This window comes from Dipodomys spectabilis, unplaced genomic scaffold (assembly GCF_019054845.1).
Source record: "Dipodomys spectabilis isolate Male_0828 unplaced genomic scaffold, ASM1905484v1 ptg000018l, whole genome shotgun sequence".
NCBI classification, from domain to species: domain Eukaryota; kingdom Metazoa; phylum Chordata; class Mammalia; order Rodentia; family Heteromyidae; genus Dipodomys; species Dipodomys spectabilis.
Window position 1 is genome coordinate 6,115,567 of NW_024870695.1, and position 20,253 is coordinate 6,135,819.

Genomic DNA, 20,253 nt, shown 5'->3' on the forward strand with positions numbered 1-20,253 from the left:
GGCTAGCACTCTACCACTTAAGCTACAGCTCATTTCTGGCTTTTTGGTGGATAGTTAATTAGACAGAAGAATCTCATGGACTTTCCTGCTCGAGCTGGCTTCAAGCCATAATTCTCAGCTCTTAGCCTCCTAAGTAGCTAGCATTATTACAAGGCATGAGCCATCAGTACCCAGCAACAAACAATTTATACATTTATACATACCAATACAAGAGGAAATTTCAGCAGTGCACTGGTGGCTCATGCCTGTAATTCTATCTACTCAGGAGGCTGAGATTTGAGGATCAGAAAGTCTGTGAGACTCTTGTCTCCAATTAATCACCATAAAACCAGAAAAGGAGCTGTGGCTCAATGTGGAAGAGTACTAGCCTTGAGCAAAAAGAGCTCAGACAGCACCCAAGCCCCTGACTTCAAGCTCCACAACCAACAAAGGGGGCGGGGGAGTGGGGGGAAGTGCAGCGGGAAGAATTTCATGCCAGGTGCCAGAATAAAAGAGAATTTAAAAGCATAAATCAGGGCTGGGAATGTGGCTTAGTGGTAAAGTGCTTGCCTGCCATGCATGAAGCCCTGGGTTCAATTCCTCAGTACTACATAAACAGAAAACGCCAGAAATGGTGTTATGACTCAAGTGCTAGAGTGCTAGCTAGCCTTGAGCAAAAGAAGCTCAGAGACAGTGCCCAAGCCGTGAGTTCAAGCCCCAGGACTGGCTAATAAATAAAAAATAAGGGGCTGGGAAGGTGGCTCAGTGGCAGAGCGCTTGCCTTGCATGCCTGAGGCCCTGGGTTCGATTCCTCAGCACCACATAAGCAAAAAGCCGGAAGTGGCGCTGTGGCTCAAGTGGTAGAGTGCTAGCCTTGAGCTGAAGAGCTGAGGGACAGTGCCCAGGCCCAGAGTTCAGGCCCCACAACTGGACCAAAAAAAAAAAAATAAAAATAAATAAATAAATAAATAAATAAATAAATAAAAAATAAAAACATAAATTACAAATTAATTCTTAAAGAGAATTATAATTTCTTCAAATCAAGTATCTGAATATATTATCTGGGCCTCCAGACCTTCACAAACCTTTACTATGGCTACTCCCTTTGTCCTCAGGAGAAAACCATTCCTATACTTGACTTACCTCCCCAAGCCTACCTGCACTACTGATGTTTTGCCTTAGACTGCTCAGTATTCTCTGGCCTAGTCTAATGATACTTCCTCCAGTCCAATCTTAAATTATCTAATACCAGTGAACCTTTCATATTAGAATGAGATAAGAGATAAATTCGGGGACTAGTTTCTGATGGCAACAGGCATATGCCATACGTATCTACTGCCGTTTCAAACCACTCAAAAATATTGATGAAAATATTGTAGCCTTTTTATGCATAAAACATAGATAAAACTGCGTCAATTTAAACTAGACTGCCAAAGCATGTCATTTTTTTGTGTGTTTTAACCATAGAAAAGTCTCTCCAATTATCACCAAAAATCTACTTACTCTTATTTAGCAAATAATTTATACAAGTTTAGTTTCTGGGTAACCCAACCTACCATAGAAAGAAAGTATGAAAGTAGAAGAGGGAGGCTGGGAAGGTGGCTCAGTGGTAGAGTGCTTGCCTTGCATGCATGAGGCCCTGGGTTCAATTCCTCAGCACCACATAAGCAGAAAAAGCCAGAAGTGGCACTGTGGCTCAAGTGCTAGAGCACTACCCTTGAGCTGAAGAGCTGAGGGACAGTGCCCAGGCCCAGAGTTCAAGCCTCACAACCAACCAAGAAAGAAAGAAAGAAAGTAGAAGAGGGAGGTTTGCTGGAATTTGGTACAAAGATTAAGAGATCATCAAGTAGGTAACAGGAAAAAAAATACTAAAAACTCAAGTCTAATAACAGGTGTTTACTAGGCTATTGGTTGTTTTACAAGATAAATTGTGTCCTCCAAAAAAGATATATAATTTTTCAGTTTCTCAGAATGTGATCTTATTTGAAAATAAAATCTTTACCGAGGGCATAAAGTAAAAATGAGATCATGCAGACTAGGTTCTGGTGGGTACTCACGAGGCTGAGATCTAAGCACAGCTCTATGCTAGTTCTGGCAAAAACAAAACAAAACAAAACACCAGTAAAGAGCCACAAGTGGAGGTGTAGCTTAAATAGAAGCTGGAAAGAAAAGAGAAAGAAAAAAGCTAGGAGCTGATGGTTCACACCTGTAATCCTAGCTACTCAGGAGGCTGAGATTTGAGGATCAAAGTTCAAAGCCAGCCTGGCAGGAAAGTCCGTGAGACTCTTATCTCCAATAAACTTATTCAGAAAAAGCTTGAAGTGGCACTGTGGCTTAAGTGGTATAGCACTAGTATTAAGCACAAAGAGGCTAAGGGATAGTACCCAAGTTCTGAGTTTAAGTCCCAGGACTGGGGGAAAAAAAAGAAGGTAGTCAGCCCTAGTGGTTCATGCCTATAATCCTAGCTACTCAGGAGGATTCATGACTTAAAACCAACCCAAGCAGGAAAGTCTGTGAGACACTTGTTTCCATTAACCACCAAAAAACCAGAAGTGGAGCTGTAGCTCAAAGTGGTAAAGCACTAGCCTTGAACAGAAAAGGACAGGAACAGCGCCCAGGCCCTGAGTTCAGGACACATGACCAACAAAAAACAAAAAACAAAAAGTAGAACATAAGGTCCTCAATTCAAGCACCAGGACTGCCTCCTCTCCCCCACCCAAAAAAAGAGCCAGTCACCAGTGGTTCATGCCTGTAGTCCTAGCTACTCAGAAGGCTGAGATCTGAGGATCTCAATTTAAAGCCAGCCTGCGTAGGGTTATCTCCAACTAATCATCAAAAAGCCAGAAATAAATCTGTAGCTTAAGTGGTAGAGTGCTGGCCTTGAGTAAAAAAGCCCACCCACAGACAGAGTTCAAGACCCAATACCAGCGCCCCGCGAAAAAAACAGTCCTGAGGATGCACCCCACTTCAGTATGATGTCTTTTAAAAGAGAAATTCTGGCCAGGGTACTGGTGATTCACACCTATAATCCTAGCTACTAGAGAGGCTGAGATCTGATGTTGGCAGTTTGAAGCCAGCTGGGGCAGTAAAGTCCATGACACTCCTCCAATAAACTACTCAGAAAAAGCCAGAAGTAGTGCTGTGGCTCAAGTGGTAGAGCATTAGTCTTGAGCAAAAGCAGCTTAGGGACAGTGCCTCAGCTGGGAGTTCAAGCTCCAGGAGCAGCCAAAAAAAAAGGAAATTCTAGACAAAGACACATGAGGACTTAATTTTAAGTAAAGTTGGAGTTATAATAACACAAGCCAAGGACCTTCCATAAGCTGGAAGAGAGAGGCCTAACCATCTTCCTAGGAAGCATGCCTTTGTCCTTAGATTTCTTTTTTTTCTTTCTTTCTTTTTTTTTTGTCGGCCATGGGGCTTGAACCCTGGGCCTGGGTGCTGTCCCTGAGCTCTTCAGTTCAAGATATGTGTGATCTACCACTTGAGCCACAGCACCACTTCTGGTTTTCTGCTGGTTAATTGGAGATAAGAGTCTCACAGACTTTTCTGCCCCAGCTGGCTTTGAACCATTATCCTCAGATCTCAGCCTCCTGAGTAGCTAGGATTACAGGCGTGAGCCACCAGCACCCAGCTGTCCTTAGACTTCTAACATTCACAATATTATAGGTAATATATTTCTATTCATAAAGTCACAGGCTTAGCAAACAAATGTCATAAAGAAAATTGGCAGTTGATAGTTATTGAGCTATTCTAAATATTTTGCACAGTAAACTCACTCTGTATAAATCCCTCCCCATATAAAGCCTTGAACTGCAAGGTGAGTACTAGCAATATAAACTATAAATTTGCAATTCAAAATCCTGAGAGCCAGAAGCTTATGGCTCATGCCTGTAATCCTAGGTACTCAGAAGGTTGAGATCTAAAGACCACAGTTCAAAGCCAACCTGGGCAGGAAAGTCCCTGAGATTCTTATCTCTAATTAATCTCCAGAAAACCAGAAGTGGCCCCATAGCTCAAAATGGTAGAGCCCTATCCTTGAGCACAAAAGCTCAGGGACAGTGCCCAGGCCTGAGTTCAAGCCCCGTGACTGCCAAAAAAAATAAGTTAAGGGAGAGTGTCCTGGCCCTGAGTTCCAGCCTCCTCAATACTGGCACAAGTTAAACAAACAAACAAGGAAATAAATAAATAAAATTATGGCATGCATCTGTAACATCAGCACCCAAGGCAGAAAGATTGAGGGTTCAAGGCCAGTCTGTGCTACAGAATGAGACACTATATCAAAAAGGTTTTGACTTACAAGATATTTTCCACTGATCAAAGGATTGGTTAGGAACACAAAATTAAGGAAGCCTTACAACTACATTCCCAAGTAGTTAACAGGTAATAAATCACATTGACAAATGTATTCCTGCCATGCCAGAGGCCTTTCCTACATCAGGAGTTACTGTATTATTTACTGATTTATTAAATTTCAAGTTCACTGAGATTTAGAAGTAAAACCTTAAACAGCATAGGTATCTGAAAAAGCAGGCTTCTTTATACTTCATACCTTTAATTAAAAACAAGGAAACTAACATGAAACCTGATAAGTTGATACCAATCCTGGTGAAAGCTTCCTAGGAAGCACTCAGTACTTGTTAAGAAGTGGAAACATAGCCAGGCGCCGGTGGCTTATACCTATGATTCTAGCTACTCAGAAGGCTGAGATCTGAGGATCATCGTTCAAAGCCAGCCTGGGCAAGAAAGTCCGTGAGACTTTTATCTCCAATAAACCACTAGAAAACCAAAACTGGAGCTGTGGCTCAGGCGGTTGAGTACACGCCTTGAGCTGAAGAGTGCACAGACAGTGCCCACGCCCAGAGTTCAAGCCCCACAGTCAGCAAATAAATAAATAAATAAGTAAATAAATAAATAAAGTGGAAACATTATTAAACAAGATCCTCCAATTCCTAGGGGCTCAGGACTTCTGGCTATGTTCCCCCACTCAATCCCTCTAACTCTATAGGGAGAAATTGTGGAAAAACTGTGTCACTTTGGCTTCCTTTATACTAAATAAGTGCCAATTATCCAACAATAGAATCTGGTACATAAATGAGAGTAAGAACTCAGTCTATAAGATTTCCCACAAGTCCAAATATTTAGATTGCACACACTACATTATTCTGATTTATCCACTGCATTCATCTGGAAGTTCACAGAGCAGATTACAATAAAACAATCTTAACTATATTAGCATCTAACTCTGAAGAAAGTGAAAGAGAATGGTTTCCACTGCTACCTTTCTTTCTTCATCCTTCCTCCTGCTTCCTCGCTACACTTGTCTTAAGTTTTGCCCTCTGCTTAGTCTTAATAAAATTCTTTTTTTTTTGGGGGGGGGGGTCCAGGCGTGGGGCCTGAACTCTGGGCCTGTGCGCTGTCCCTCAGCTCCTCAGCTCAAGGCTATGCTCTACCACTTGAGCCACAGCGCCACTTCCGGCTTTTTTCTTTTTGCTTATGTGGTGCTGAGGAATCGAACCCAGGGCCTCAGGCATGCAAGGCAAGAGCTCTACCACTGAGCCACCTTCCCAGCCCCTTAATAAAATTCTTTAGTCAAGAGAGTTGTTTAGTATACCAGAAAAAGCTGTAAGATTGTCATGTTTTGAATAAAGAGATAAAATGTAGAAAGAAAGAGAGAAAAAGGGAGAAATAATGAAAGAAAAAAGAGGGAAAAAGAGAAGGAGGAAGGGAGAGAAGGAAGGAAAGAAAGAAAAAGAGAAAAAGAAAAGAAAGAAAAGAAAAAGAGAAAAGAAAGAAAAAGAAAAGAAAAAGAGAAAGAAAAGGAAAAGAAAAAGAGAAAAGAAAAAGAAAAAAGAGAAAGAAAAGAAAAAGAAAGAAAGAGAAAAGAAAGAAAGGAAGAAAAAGAAAAAGAAAGAAAAGAGAAAGGAAGGAGGGAAGGAGGAAGGGAGGAAGAAAAGAAGGGAGGGAGGGAGGGAAGAGGAGCAAGCTATAAGAGATGGAAAGCCAGGCACCAGTGCCTCATGCCTGTAATCCTAGAGGCTGAGATCTGAGGATAGCAATTCAAAGCCAGCCCCAGCAGGAAAGGCAGTGAGACTTTTATCTCCAATTAACTACCAGAAAACCTGAAGTGGCACTAGCCTTGAGTTGAAGAGCTCAGGGACAGTACCCAGGCCCAGAGTTCAAGCCCCACGACTGACAGACAAAAAAAAAAAAAGAGAGAGATGGAAGAACCATGACTTCATTGGGAGCTTTTTTCATCTTAAAGACAGCCTGTCCACTTGCCCAAATGAGATTTATCCTGTGAGACAAAAGTTGGCTCAAATGCTACCTGTTGAAAGAAAGTGAAAAATCGCATGCAATGACCTAGTGAGCAGCAGGACTCTCCAATGTAAAGCAGCAGTTTTAATATGTTCTAATACAGTATATGAAGTTTCAGCGTAAACAAATGGTTAATGACACATCTTTGTAACACATGAATCAGCTACTGATTTGCAAGAATAGGACACACCCTAGCACCTATGACTCTCAAGGACCTGTTTGAAAGTAGACCTGGAAGTCTAAACTGCCAACCCATCCTATCAGGATTGGAAAAGTACTTTTATAAATATACAGGCTGTTCTAACTTAAAAAGATAAACTCATCATTAGAATGAAAGTTTAGTTGCAAATGTCATTAACATTTTAACACTAATAAACAAATCAATATAAATTCCAGAAAATTACTATAGTAGTTTTTGAGGGAAGAGAAGTGTAAGGAGACTGAAGAACAGTAAATCAAAAAATATTCTCCATTCTAATATATATATATATACACACACATATATATTCTGTTTGTATTTCATATATGAATATATATTAGAATGGAATACATATGTATGTAGATACATATACACATACATATAATATATATACATATCATAGTGAACAAAAATTAATCCATCTTACCTTAAGGGGCATCCAAATAGCATTCATAGTGTCAGGAATAGTTCAGACAACACTCAAAAATGAGCAAGAGAGTCTTAGTAAATCACTCAGTCACCAAGTATGAGAAAAATGTTTTGTTTCAAAAGGTATCTTGCGAGGACCTGAAAGAGAAGACTTTCCTTCAGACTAAAATAATAATAATAATAATATGCAAACAGTTGAAGCCTTCTGGGAAGAGATTTGAAGCTTTAATCACCTCACCATCCTAAAGTGTACAAAAAATATACGCATATATGTGTGTCCATATATAGCGGAAGAAACATTTTACACAAATATATTAAATATATAAAATCACTTATCAAAAAAAAAAAAACAACACAAAAAACCAAAAAGACCAGAATCTCATTACAGGAAAAAAAAAATTATCCAGGTACTTCTTAAACACTGTCGAAAAGTGATTTTAACTAATCATCCAAAAATCTTCGCTTGCCACATTTAAGTTTAGTTAGTAAATTAAAAACCTGATGATTCCAACTGTCCTGTTTTAATTTTCAGAGCCAATTTTACATGAAAAAAATAAATTTTGTGTTAAGTACTAGAAGCAAATAAAAGACCCTTCTTTCCCAAAGAAGCCGCCCAACCAAGGGGCTAAGTTTCCTACGGAGGCAGGATGAACCAAACCACCTCTTTCTGGGATCTCTCTTCAAGACCTAGGCCTGAATGAAACTCCAGCTTAAACAGTTACTGGCTTGGCTTAAAATGGAGGCTTGCCCGAATAGGGACAGAAATAACAGCACTCACCTCTTTAAAAATAAATTTCCAAAAAGAAAATAATAATAATAATCAAAAATAAAGTACCCTCGTCGTCGTCGTCGTCGCTGCGTGCGTGTATGCGTGTTGAAAGTAAAACAACAAAACCCTCCGGAGTGGATTTGTTCTTGCTCTATGCGTTTCTCACTCCGGCTACGGAGACTTGGCATCACTTTCCTTACCGCTCATCAGACTTGGGGGGAGGGGGGGGGCGGGGAGGAGTTTGACTCTTGACCCCAAGTCTCAGGTGGGTTGGAACCCCCGCTCCCGTCTTACACACATCCACCCCCCCCAACCCCCACGCCGCGCGCTGGGATCCCCACCTCCAAAGACAGGGGAGAGGAGAGGAGAAAGGGGAAGAGGGAGCCCGAGTAAGCACCCCTCCCCCTCGGCCTTGGACCCTAGCCCCAAACCCAACAGCCCCCACCCTCTTGCGGCGGAGCGACTCCTCCGGCCCCATCCTCCGCGGAGGGGGGGGATAGGTGGGGAGGGGTCTCCTCAGGACGCCCGCGGCCGCGGCCCGGCTCTCCTCAGGAGGGGGCGGCCAGCGGGATGCGGCTTCCCTTGCCCTCCGCGTCGGTCCGTCCCACCTCGGCTCGGCCTGGCGCCCCGGGCCCCGCTCGGCGTCCCCCCCCCCCCCACCAACCACGGCCCCGGCCCGCCCCCCACCCAGGCGGCCAGGACCCCCCGGCCACTCGGCCCGCAGCCCGCGGCCCAGGCCTGCGGGTGGGCGCGGGGCGGGGGTCCCCAAGCCACACGCGCGCGTCCCCGCTCCCCCAGCCCAGTGGCTTCCAGGGCCCTCGGCGGCGCTCGCTCCCTGGGCCCCTCGGCTCCCCGCCTCCCAGCCGCGCCGCCCCCACCGACTTCCCTAGGCTGGGCCGTCTCCTGTTCCCCACCATCACCACCGACCCACTCGTGCGCCCACCCCCCCGGGCACCAGTGCCAACGGCGGCTCCCCCAGCCCCAGACCTACCTGCACGGCTCAACCAAGCCTAGAAGTGGGGGCGGGGAAATCGTCCACCCTCCTCTGTCTCTCATTGGTCCCTCCAGGACAGATTCTGAGCTCTATTGGCTGAGAGTTGATGTCAGTCAGAGCGGCGGGGCGGGACAGAAGGGGGAGAGGGATGCTGGTGCCTCGGTGTCTCTGTCTCTGTATGTATCTCTCAGTCTCTCTGTCTCGGCCCTTGGAAACGAGAGGCTTTGGGACGACAGATCTCGTAGAGGGCCCGAGGTGGGCGGAATAGGAGTAGAAATCCGGCAGTGCGTCAGAACAGTCGACTACTCTGAACCCCCTAACCAAGTCCCTTGGGTCCTCTTTTCCATTACCCCCTACCCAAACCCTCACCCCTCCAGGTTCTTCATCCAGGAAGCGACATGATGAAAAACTCAAGGCCGGAAAGGCCATCGGGAGAGATTTTATATATGTATTTCAAGTACACAATACCAATATTTATTTATAAAGTCAACCAGATATGAGAGGGCCTAGAAAGGGTACACATCTCACAGAAAAGGAATTTACATATAGTGGTTAGAAAGGAGTGGACCACTCAAAGGTGGTAACAGTGGTTATCTCCTGGGGAAGGGGGGGAATCTGGAGGGAGTGGGGGAGGGGGGGTAGAGAGGAAGACTTCATCTCACTGCATATCCTTTGTAGCTTTAAAATTGTGTATCATCCATTAAGATTGCCATTCAAGAATATTGATTTTAAAATGTTAAAGAAGGTCACAAAAACCATAGACAAAATCCAAGAAAATTAGAACACGGAGATTTAGGGAGAAATGTTCATTTTGTAATTTTTATGAGTTCCCGCTACCTGGGGTGAACCAAGCAAAGGTATCCCCAAAAGAGCTGCAGTCCTAGAATTAGGGACAAGGTGGGTAATCTGGACTGTGGGGTGGGGTCTCCACCTTGTAATAGTGGTTTACAGGATAAACTCCCCAAAAGAAGTGCAAAAAAGACAACCAGAGTGTAAAAATCAAGAAAAGAAAAAACACACCAGAATATTGAACTGCATAAATGTTAAACAAGGTGCTCTGGAAAAACAGAATAATAAATTTATAAGAATCTCACAGGTCTTGAAGATTACTTAAGGGACCTTCTATAGTCCCTGGTAACCATGAGACAATAATAATGAGAGCCGAAATACCTATAAATCTGAAGTCTCAACTTTTCTGCACCACAGACAGTGTGAACAGACATACAGATCCCTTCTTAGAATGCTTTTAAATTCATAACAAACCCATAGGAATCAAAAGAGTCAAAGAATGAACAAATGCAGCAAGTAGTACTCATTAGAAACTATGTGGAAAATAAACCATACAACTTGTGGTTGGGGACAGCAGGGAAAAACTAGGATAGGGTAAGGGATGACATTGTCTTAAAAGACATGTAGTCTTTACCTGACTTATGCAGCTGGTATCCCTCTGTTCATCCCCTTTATAGTAACAAAAATTTTAACAAGATATATAATTTTCAAGGTGGGGTAAAAGGGTATGTGCTTGTACTACCAGCTCAGGACAGTGAGTCAGGAAGATTGTGAATTGGAGTTCTAGAGAGGTCTTATAGTGAGAGACCTGTTTCAGAAATCTAAAAAAGCCTGGAGCTGCGGCAGAAGTGGTAAAACACCTCCCTTGTGAGAATGATACTCCTGAGTTTAAACCCAGTTTAGCCAATAAAATAATTCTTTTGTGTCAATAAAATATTTTTTCAACAAAGATGGTGGACAGTGTGAATTTGCTCATTTTTTTTATTTTATTATTACTATTTTTTTTGCCAGTTCTGGGACTTGAACTCAGGGCCTGGACTCTGTCCCTGAGCTGCTTTTGCTCAAGGATAGCACTCAGCACTACTTCTGGCTTTTTCTGTGTATATGGTACTGAGGAATCGAACCAAGGCTTTATGAATACTAGGCAAGCATTGTACCACTAAGCCATGTTCCCAGCCTCATTTCTTTTTTTTTTTCTTTTTTTTTGGGTCCAGTCGTGGGGCCTGAACTCTGGGCCTGGGTGCTGTCCCTCAGCTCTTCAGCTCAAGGCTAGTGCTCTACCACTTGAGCCACAGCGCCACTTCCGGCTTTTTTCTTTTTGCTTATGTGGTGCTGAGGAATCGAACCCAGGGCCTCAGGCATGCAAGGCAAGCGCTCTACCACTGAGCCACCTTCCCAGCCCCTCATTTATTTTTTTATGTTACACATTTTACAATAATATACTTATTTTTAATTCCATGTCTTTTTAAAATTTTAAGTCCATGGATTTCCTAATCTATAAATCATAGACTGAGACCTTCTCTTAAAGAAATCTCCCTTCCTACTCACCACATACTCCCTGACCCTTCTTCCTTGTTCCACTCTTTTTCTTCTCCTGGTCCCATTTCTTGGATCCAAGTCCTGTTTATAAATGCCTGACATCTCTGGGATATAAAGAACAAGGCAATGAGCAAGGATTGAAAGAAAAATATACACATCTTGTGTTTCCTCAAAGAGAGAAAGAGAAAGAGCTGAGGTTATAGTTCAGTCACAGAGCACTTACCTAGCCTTGGCATGTAAAAGGTAGAGAAACCTTTGACTTACATGGTAGATTGGCTGGTACCATAGGGAAAAGGAAGTAAAAACTGAGGTAGCATTTTGGGACCAGCTCAGGTAAAATGACAGTGTAACCAACCTTACCACAAAGAATAATTTAGATGTAGGGGGATGTTCCTATAACCCCAACTACACAGGAGGAAGAGATATAAGAATAGCCCAGGCAAAAGCTGGATCCCTTGTCTGAAGAAAAAGCAAATCAAAAATGGTTGGAGGCATGCTCCCAGTAGTAGACTGCTGGCCTAGCAATTTAAGACCCTGAGTTCAAACTCTAGCACTACAAAAAAAAACCTCTTTGGATGTTGTGAAGATTACTGTATACATATAACAAATTTGAAAATAACTGAAAGGAGAGGAATGTAGTTCAGTGATAGAGAACTTGCCTGTCAAGAATAAGGCCCTGGAGTTCATTCCCAGCACCATACAAAATAATAATGAAGAGAAGGTAAAGGTGCCTGAGATCAGGGCGGGGAAGGTGGCTCAGTGGTAGAGCACTTGCCTTGCATGCATGAGGCTCTGGGTTCCATCTGGGTTCCATTCCTCAGCACCACATAAGCCGAAAAAGCCAGAAGTGGCACTGTGGCTCAAGTGGTAGAGCAATAGCCTTGAGCTGAATTGCTGAGGGACATTTGATTTGGGTTTTTGTTTTGTTTTTGTTTTTAAATAAAAGAACTTAAAATAAAAAAAAAAGAGCTGAGGGACAGCACCAAGGCCCAGAGTTCAAACCCCACAACCAACAAAAAAAAAAAAAAAAGAAAGAAAGAAAGAAAAGTGGGCTGGGAAGGTGGCTCAGTGGTAGAGCGCTTGCCTTGCATGCCTGAGGCCCTGGGTTCGATTCCCCAGCACCACATAAGCAAAAAGAAAAAAAAGCCAGAAGTGGCGCTGTGGCTCAAGTGGTAGAGCACTGAAGAGCTGAGGGACAGTGCCCAGGCCCAGAGTTCAGGCCCCATGACAGGACCCAAAAAAAAAAAAAAAGAAAAGAAAAGAAAGAAAAGTGCCTGACATAAGCTAAAGGCTTAATTGTTAAATATCATCATTGTGTTTGACATCTTTTTTTTTTTTTTTTTTTTTCCGGTCGTGGGGCTTGAACTCTGGGCCTGGGCGCTGTCCCTCAGCTCTTCAGTTCAAGGCGAGTGCTCTACCACTTGAGCTACAGCGCCACTTCCGGTTTTCTGGTGGTTTATTGGAGATAGGAGTCTCACGGTCTCTCCTGCCCGGGCTGGCTTTGAACCATGATCCTCAGATCTCAGCCTCCTGAGTAGCTAGGATTACAGGCGTGAGCCACCAGCGCCCGGCATGTTTGACATCTTGTAGAGCCTGTTCTATAAAAATTTCTGGAATGATTATATGTATTAATGATATGGGTAATAGCAAATCAAGAAGAATAAGAAAATTAACACATTGAAGCATGGTAGCACATATCTATAATCCCAGCACTGGGGTAAGACTGAAGCAGGAAGATTCCAGCCTGAGCTACAAGGTGAGGCACTATCTCAAGATACATAAAAATGAGAGAGAGAGAGAGAGAGAGAGAGAGAAAGAGACAGAGAGACAGAGAGAGACAGAGAGAGACAGAGAGAGTGAGTAAACCCAGAAAACTTCACTTGAGTGCTTCAAAGTTAGAATACTCCTTTTCTTCCAATTACATTTTTCATTCCTTTAGGGAAGATGTCTCTTTAAAGGCACAGTAAACCAGAAAAAAAATTGCTGCTTTTATTACAAAGGGCCAACTTGCATAAAATTGTATACAAAGACCTCCTGCAAATCAATAAATACCAGCAATTTCAGTACACTGTGGGAGTATAAACAGGTTCAGTCACTTTAGAAGACTTCCATATAATCTAATAAAATTTCAGATATGCACACTCCATGTTCCAGCAGTTCCACTAAAAGATTTATATTGTAAGAAAATGCAGCCAGGTGCTTGTGGCTCTCGCCTGTAATCTTAGCTACTCAGGCGGCTAACCGTGATCTGAGGATCATGGTTCAAAGCCAGCCCTGGCAGGAAAGTCCATGAGACTCTCATCTCCAATTAGTCAACAGAAAACCAGAAGTGGTGCTGTAGCCCAAGTGGTAGAGAGCTAGCCTTCAGCTGAAGCACTCAGGGACAGCACTCAAGCCCAGAGTTCAAGCCCCACAGCCAACAAAAAGGAAGACAGAAGGAAGGAAGGAAGGAAGGAAGGAAGGAAGGAAGGAAGGAAGGAAGGAAGGGAGGGAGGGCAGAATTTGGGCTGGGAATGTGGCTCAGTGGGTAGAGTGCTAGTGTAGCACTCTGAAGCTTAGGTTTGATTCCTGGTACCACATAAACAAAAATGTGAACAGAAAATGCAGAATTTTAAGAGTCAGGATGACATGTAAGAATATTCATAACAGCCATGTTCCTCATTGTCTCAGACTAGAAATACCCCAGATATCTAAGCATAAATTAGTTCCAATTATAGTCTCAAGAGGTTTTTCAGCTTCATTTTTTGGCCAGGTGATTGGGCATACAACTATACACTTTATAACTATTTGAAACATACAAAAATATGTATAAGCTTTTCTGTGTTTCTGTCATAGTTCACAATTTAAAAAAACTTTTAAAAATCAATACAGAAAAAAGTTGTCAGTATTGTTGGATGACACCTGTAATCCTTGCTATACAGGAGGCTGAGATCAGAGGATTACAGTTTGAAGCCAGGCCAGGCAGGAAAGTCCATGAAACTCTTTTTTTTTTTCTTTTGCCAGTCATGGGGCCTGAACTCTGGGCCTGGGCACTGTCCCTCAGCTCTTCAGTTCAAGGCTAGCGCTATACCACTGGAGCCACAGCTTTTTCTGCTTATGTGGTGCTAAGGAATCGAACCCAGGGCCTCAGGCATGCAAGGCAAGCACTCTACCACTGAGCCACCTTCCCAGCCCCCCCATGAAACTCTTGTCTCCAGTTACCTACCAAAAATTTCAAAGTAGAGGTGTGAATCAAGTGGCAGAGCCTTAGCCTTGAGTGAGTAAAGCTAAAAGACAGCCCCCAGGCCATTGCTTCAAGCTCCAGTAGTTACATGCACAAAAAGTCTATGTATTAAAGTGGACAAAATAATAAAACAATTTCATTAAAAGAAAACTACAAATAGTTCTGTGTGTGTGTGTACACGCGCGCCAGACCTGGGGCTTGAACTCAATGCCTCAAGTGTTTGCTCCCAGCTGGCACTCTACCACTTGAGCCATTTTTTTTGGTTAATTGTAGAGAAGAGTTTACCTAGCCTAGCTTCAGACCGAGATCCTTCAATCTCAGCCTCCTGAGTAACCAACCAGGAATTATAGTGTGCATCTGGCTACACATGTCTCTTAAAAAATGAAAAGAAGCTGGGTGCCGTGGCTCATGCCTAGCTACTCAGGAGGCAGAGATCAGAGGTAAGCAGGTCGAAACCAGCCCAGGCAGGAAAGTGTATGAAGCTCTCATCTCTAATAAACTACTCAGAAAACACCAGAAGTGGGACTGTGGCTCAAGTGCACAGAGCTCAGTTCAAGCCCAAGGATCAGGAAAATAAACAGACAAACAAATAAAATAAAAATAAAACAACAATAATAAATAAAATAAATCCTGGGCTGGGAAAGTAGCTCAGTGGTAGAGTGCTTGCCTTGCATGCATGAGGCCTTGAGTTTGATTCCTCAGCACCACAGAAAGCAAAAAAAGTCAGAAGTGGTGCTGTGGCTCTAGTGGTAGGGTTCTAGCCTTGAGCTGAAGAGCTGAGGGACAGCGCCCAGGCCCAGAGTTCAGGCTCCACAATCAGCAAAAATAAATAAATAAAAATAAAAAACAAATAAATAAATCTAATATCTGTGGAACAGAATTCAGCAAGAGACATCAAAAATATCAATGTATATACTCTTTAATTCAGCAATTACAGTTAGTGATATAATCATTCATTCTCTTAAATATTTACTAAGCACTTTCTTTTATTTTTATTTTTATTGGTCGTGAACTCTGGGCCTGGGTGCTGTCCCTCAGCTCTTCAGCTCAAGGTGAGTGCTCTACTGCTTGAGCCACAGCACCACTTCCAGTTTTCTAGAGGTTTATTGGAGATAAGAGTCTCACAGGCTTTCCTGCCCGGGCTGCCTTTGAACCGTGATCATCAGATCTCAGCCTCCTGAGTAGCTAGGATTACAGGTGTGAGCCACCGGTGCCCAGCTCCTAAGTTTTTTGAACCAATATATACTCAGCTCAATGGCATGCTAGCTCTTTGAGCCACAATGCCACTTCTACTTTTCTGGTGGTTAATTGGAGGTAAGAGTCTCATGGACTTTCCTGCCCAGACTGGCTTTGAACCAGGATCCTCAGATCTCAGCCTCCTGAGTAGCTAGTATTACAGGTGTGAGCTACTGGTGCCTGGCTTACATGCCTTAATTTCTAAGACTACAAAGATCAGTTTTACATCAAAGTGTTCCCAAACAGTAAATGCACAGCAAATAAATACCAGCACATTTAAAATACATAAATGAGGTTCAGTGTCAAATGAATTGATGGTAAATGACAGTAAGTTTGAATGTCATTATTTACAAGGAAAACTTTAACTCCATCAAATCTTTCCATCATTAAGAAATTAAGGCCGAGCCCTAGTGGCTCATGCCTGTAATCCAAGCTACTCAGGAGGCTGAGTTCTAATGATGGTTGTTCAAAGCAAGCCCAGACAGAAAAATCCATGAGACTATTATCTCCAAGAAACCACCAGAAAACTGCAAGTGGTTCTGTGACTCAAAGTGGTAGAGCCCTATCCTTGAGTGAAAGAGCTCAAGGATAGCACCCAGGCCCCAACATTGGACAGGGGGGCGGGGGTAGGGCAGAGGCTAAGAACTACTCATGAATTTGTTTTTTTGTGGGAGCTGTCCCTCTACCACTTGAGCCACAGCACCACTTCTAGATTTCTGGTGGTTTGTTGGAGATAAGAGTCTCATGGAGGGCTGGAAAGGTGGCTCAGTGGTAGAGCGCTTGCCTTGCATGCATGAGGCCCTGGGTTCAATTCCTCAGCACCACATAAGCAAAAAGAAAAAAGCTGGAAGTGGTGCTGGGGCTCAAGTGGTAGAGCGCTAGCCTTGAGCTGAAGAGCTGAGGGACAGCGCCCAGGCCCGGAGTTCAGGCCCCACGATACGACCCAAGGGGGAAAAAAAAAAAAAGAGTCTCATGGACTTTTCTGCCTGGGCTGGCTTTGAACCACGATCCTCAGATCCCTGCCTCCTGAGTAATTAGGATTACAGGCGTGAGCCACCACCGCTCGGCCTATTCATGAATTTTTCTTCATGTGTTTCACCTTGGTGTTGAGAAAACTCTAACATCCTAAACTAGATGTTTTTTGGTGATTTGAAGTTGGTTATTTTAATCTAGCTAGTTCTGTATTAGGGGTCACAAAAGCATGTCTATATGAGAAGTACTCTGCCTTAGATAATCACCAACCTGAATTTGATTATGCGTACAGAATTGTAACACCATCTCCACCACTGCTTGGAATTGTTTCAGATTTTGAATAAATGGCATCCCATTATATTGTGTTTTCCAGCAATGTCCTTGCTTAACATTATCTGTGATTTAATCAAATGGCTATCTACTGCTGTAGCTCATTCAATTTTCACTGCTGGATCAGATTTGTTACAAGATTTTCCCATAACAACTGTCTGATATCTCTCAGTTTTTGCTTTTACTCATATGATGTTGTGAACATTTTCATAAATGTCTCAGTACATGTACAAAAAGTCATCTAATATATATTAAGCCTTTGCAGAATTGCTGAGTAACGGTGGTCCACTGAGAGTCTCCTTGTCCTTAGGTTTGTGAAAATATACCAGCCCAGAAGTAAATGGTGCCTCAAATGAAAGTTAACATTTATGGTAATCTTCTAACACCAAAAAGGCAAGTATGATGCTCTAGTGACAAAGTGAAAAGTTTAGATTTGTTCAAAGTTAGCATGTCTTTTAGCATCTGCAGTATTCAAGATAAAGAGAACCAACCTGGGTGCTGGTGTCTCATACCTATAATCCTACTCACAAAGTTGAGATGTGAGGATCACAGTTTGAAGCCAGGCCAGGCAGAAAATTCAATGGGACACTTATCTCCCATTAATCACTAAAAAGCCAGAAGTGTGGTTGAGTGCTAGCCTTGAGCAAAAAAGTTCAGGGAGCTGAGCTCTGGTGGTTCACACCTGTAATCCTAGCTACTCAAGAGGCTGAGATCTGAGGATCGCAGTTCAAAGCCAGCCCAGGCAGGTTAGTCCATGAAACGCTTATCTCCAATTAACCACCAGAAAACCAGAAGTGAAGCTGTGGCTCAAGTGGTAGAGTGCTAATCTTGAGTTGAAGAGTTCGGGGACAGCGCCCAGGCCCAAAGTTCAAGAACCATGACTGAGAGCTGGGAAGGTGGCTCAGTGATAGAGCACTTGCCTTGCATGCATGAGGCTCTGGGTTCAATTCCTCAGTACCACATAAGCAAAAAAGAAAAAAGCCAGAGGTGGCGCTGTGGCTCAAGTGGTAGAGCGCTAGCCTTGAGCTGAAGAGCTGAGGGACAGCGCCCAGGCCCAGAGTTCAGGCCCCATGACCGCCCCCCCCCCCCAAATAAGGAACCATGACTGACACCCCCCCCCACAAACCAGCTCAGGGATAGTACCCAAGCCCTGAGTTCAAGCCCCCCAGGACCCCCCCCCCACACACAGAGTTAAAAAAAGACCTAGTTTTTGGTATATGGTATTAATGAGTATAATTCTTGTGACAATAATGTGGCCTGTGATGTGGTTTCATGTTATGGATGCTCAAACACACTGCATGTACAGTAGAGGTAAATTTGAGTATGGAATCCTGTACATTCTCAGTGGTGGTCTCCTTGGAAACATGTCTAAGTGGAGACTACTGATTGCATTAGAGCTTCATAAAAGTCAGCTAGGAGGGGCTCGGAAGGTGGCTCAGTGGCATTATAGCTCAAGTGGTAGAGTTTGAGGGACAGAGCACAGGCCCAGAGTTCAGGCTCCATGATGGACAAAAAAAAAAAAAAAAAAAGTCCACTGGGAGCTAAGGATAGATTTTTATATTGTATTGATAACAAAAAAATTGCAAGGGCTAGGAATATAGCTTAATGATAGAGTGCTTGCCTAACATGCATGAAGCCCTGGGTTCAATACCTCAGTAACACATACACAGAAAAAGCCAGAATTAGTGCTGTGGCTCAAATGGTAGAGTGCTAGCCTTGAGCAAAAAGATGCTCAAGGATAGTGTCCAGACCCTGAGTTCAAGCCCTAGGAGTAGCAAAAAAAGAAAAAGAATTGCAATTCACTTAAGTGAATTGTTCAAGATCACACAATTACTAAAGGACAATATGTGCATTTTCTAAATACTTGAGAGTTTTTAAAATATATATATACAAGGTTATTAGCCTTAACTTTGTTGGGTTGTCATAATTTGTCTGTTTGTCCCAGCTACTTGAAAGGCTAAGGCTGAGTTAATTCCAGGCCAGCCTGGACACCATGGTGAGGCTTGCCTCAAAACAAAACAAAACAAATCACCCCAAAACTTACTTCTTCTCCACTGTTCTTTGTTTCCACTATAACTTCATTTCATACTCAGAACTTAGTGGATAATTATGGTTGTTTTCTTTCTTTTTGTGTCTCCTTTTGCCTTTCTCCCTTTTTCTTTCTTTTTCTTCTTCCTTTTCCTTTTGGCTTTCTCCCTCTTTTTTTCTTTTTTTTTTTTTTGTCAGTCATGGGTTTGAACTCTGGGCCAGGGCGCTGCCCCTCAGCTCTTCAGCTCAAGGTGAGCGCTCTACCACTTGAGATACAGCGCCACTTCCTTCCCTCTTTTTCCTTCTTCTTCCTTCTTTCCTCCTCCTCTTCCCCCTCCTCCTCCTGCCCCCCCTTCTTCCTCTTCCTCTTTTCTTTTTCTTCTTCTTCGTCATGGTCGTCGTCTTCCTTTTTAGTCCTGGGGCTTGCAGTCAGGGCCTGGGTACTATCCCTGAGCTTCTTTTACTCAAGGCTAGCTAGCACTCTACCACTCGAACCACAGCACCACTTCCAGCTTTTTCTGTTTATATAGTACTGAGGAATCAAATCCAGTGCTTCATGCATGCTAGGCAAGCACTCTACCACTAAGCCACATTCCCAGTCCTGCCCTCTTTTTCTTAATGTTGGATATTGAATCCAGACCTTGCAGAAAGACAAATGTTATATTCCAGACTCCCTTTTTTTCCTGTTGTTGTTGGTCATGAGGCTTGAACTCTGGGCCTGGGCACTGTTCCTCAGCTCTTCAGCTCAAGGCTAGCACTCTACCACTTGAGCTACAGTGCCCACTTCCAGTTTTCTGGTGGTTTATTGGAGACAAGAGTTTCACAGCTTTTCCTGCCCGGGCTGGCTTTGAACCATGATCCTCAGATCTCCTGAGTAGCTAGGATTACAGGTGTGAGCCACCTGTGCCCAGCTTGCCTCTTTTCTTTAAAAATTTTTTTGGGGGTTGGGAAGGTGGCTCAGTGGTAGAGTGCTTGCCTCGCATGCATGAGGCCCCGGGTTAGATTCCTCAGCACCACATAAGTAGAAAAAGCCGGAAGTGGTGCTGTGGCTCAAGTGGTAGAGCGCTAGCCTTGAGCTGACGAGCTGAGGGACAGCGCCCAGGCCCCGAGTTCAAGTCCCATGACTAACAACAACAAAAAAAAGAATCTTTTTTTTTTGGGCCAGGTGCCAGTGCCTCAAGCCTGTAATCCTAGCTACTCAGGAGGCTGAGATCTGAGGATTGAGGATCAAAGCCAGCCTGGGCAGGAAAGTCTGTGAGACTCTTCAATAAACTACGAGAAAACCAGAATTGATGCTGTGGCTCAAGCAGTAGAGCACTTGCCTTGAGCTGAAGCGTGCAGGGACAGCACCCAAGCCCCCCGGAAAAAGCCTACCCACGCCTATATTCAGGAGAACTGAGGAGCCCAGGCAGACAAATGCAAGATTCTTATCTCCAGTTAACCACCAAAAA

At 43.5% G+C, this 20,253-nt stretch overlaps 1 protein-coding gene across 2 annotated transcripts in view; it reads right to left on the bottom strand.

Moving 5' to 3' along the window:
- Kansl1 (KAT8 regulatory NSL complex subunit 1) overlaps positions 1–8,701 on the bottom strand; it is a 143,957-nt gene extending 135,256 nt beyond the window's left edge. For both annotated transcript variants that reach the window (XM_042674101.1, XM_042674099.1), the window contains exons 1-2: positions 8,683–8,701; positions 6,921–7,060 (exon numbers count right to left, since the gene is read on the bottom strand). The gene's annotated coding sequence lies outside the window, so the exon portion shown is untranslated. The remainder of the gene's footprint in view (positions 1–6,920; positions 7,061–8,682) is intronic.
- Between the last annotated feature and the right edge of the window lie 11,552 nt (positions 8,702–20,253).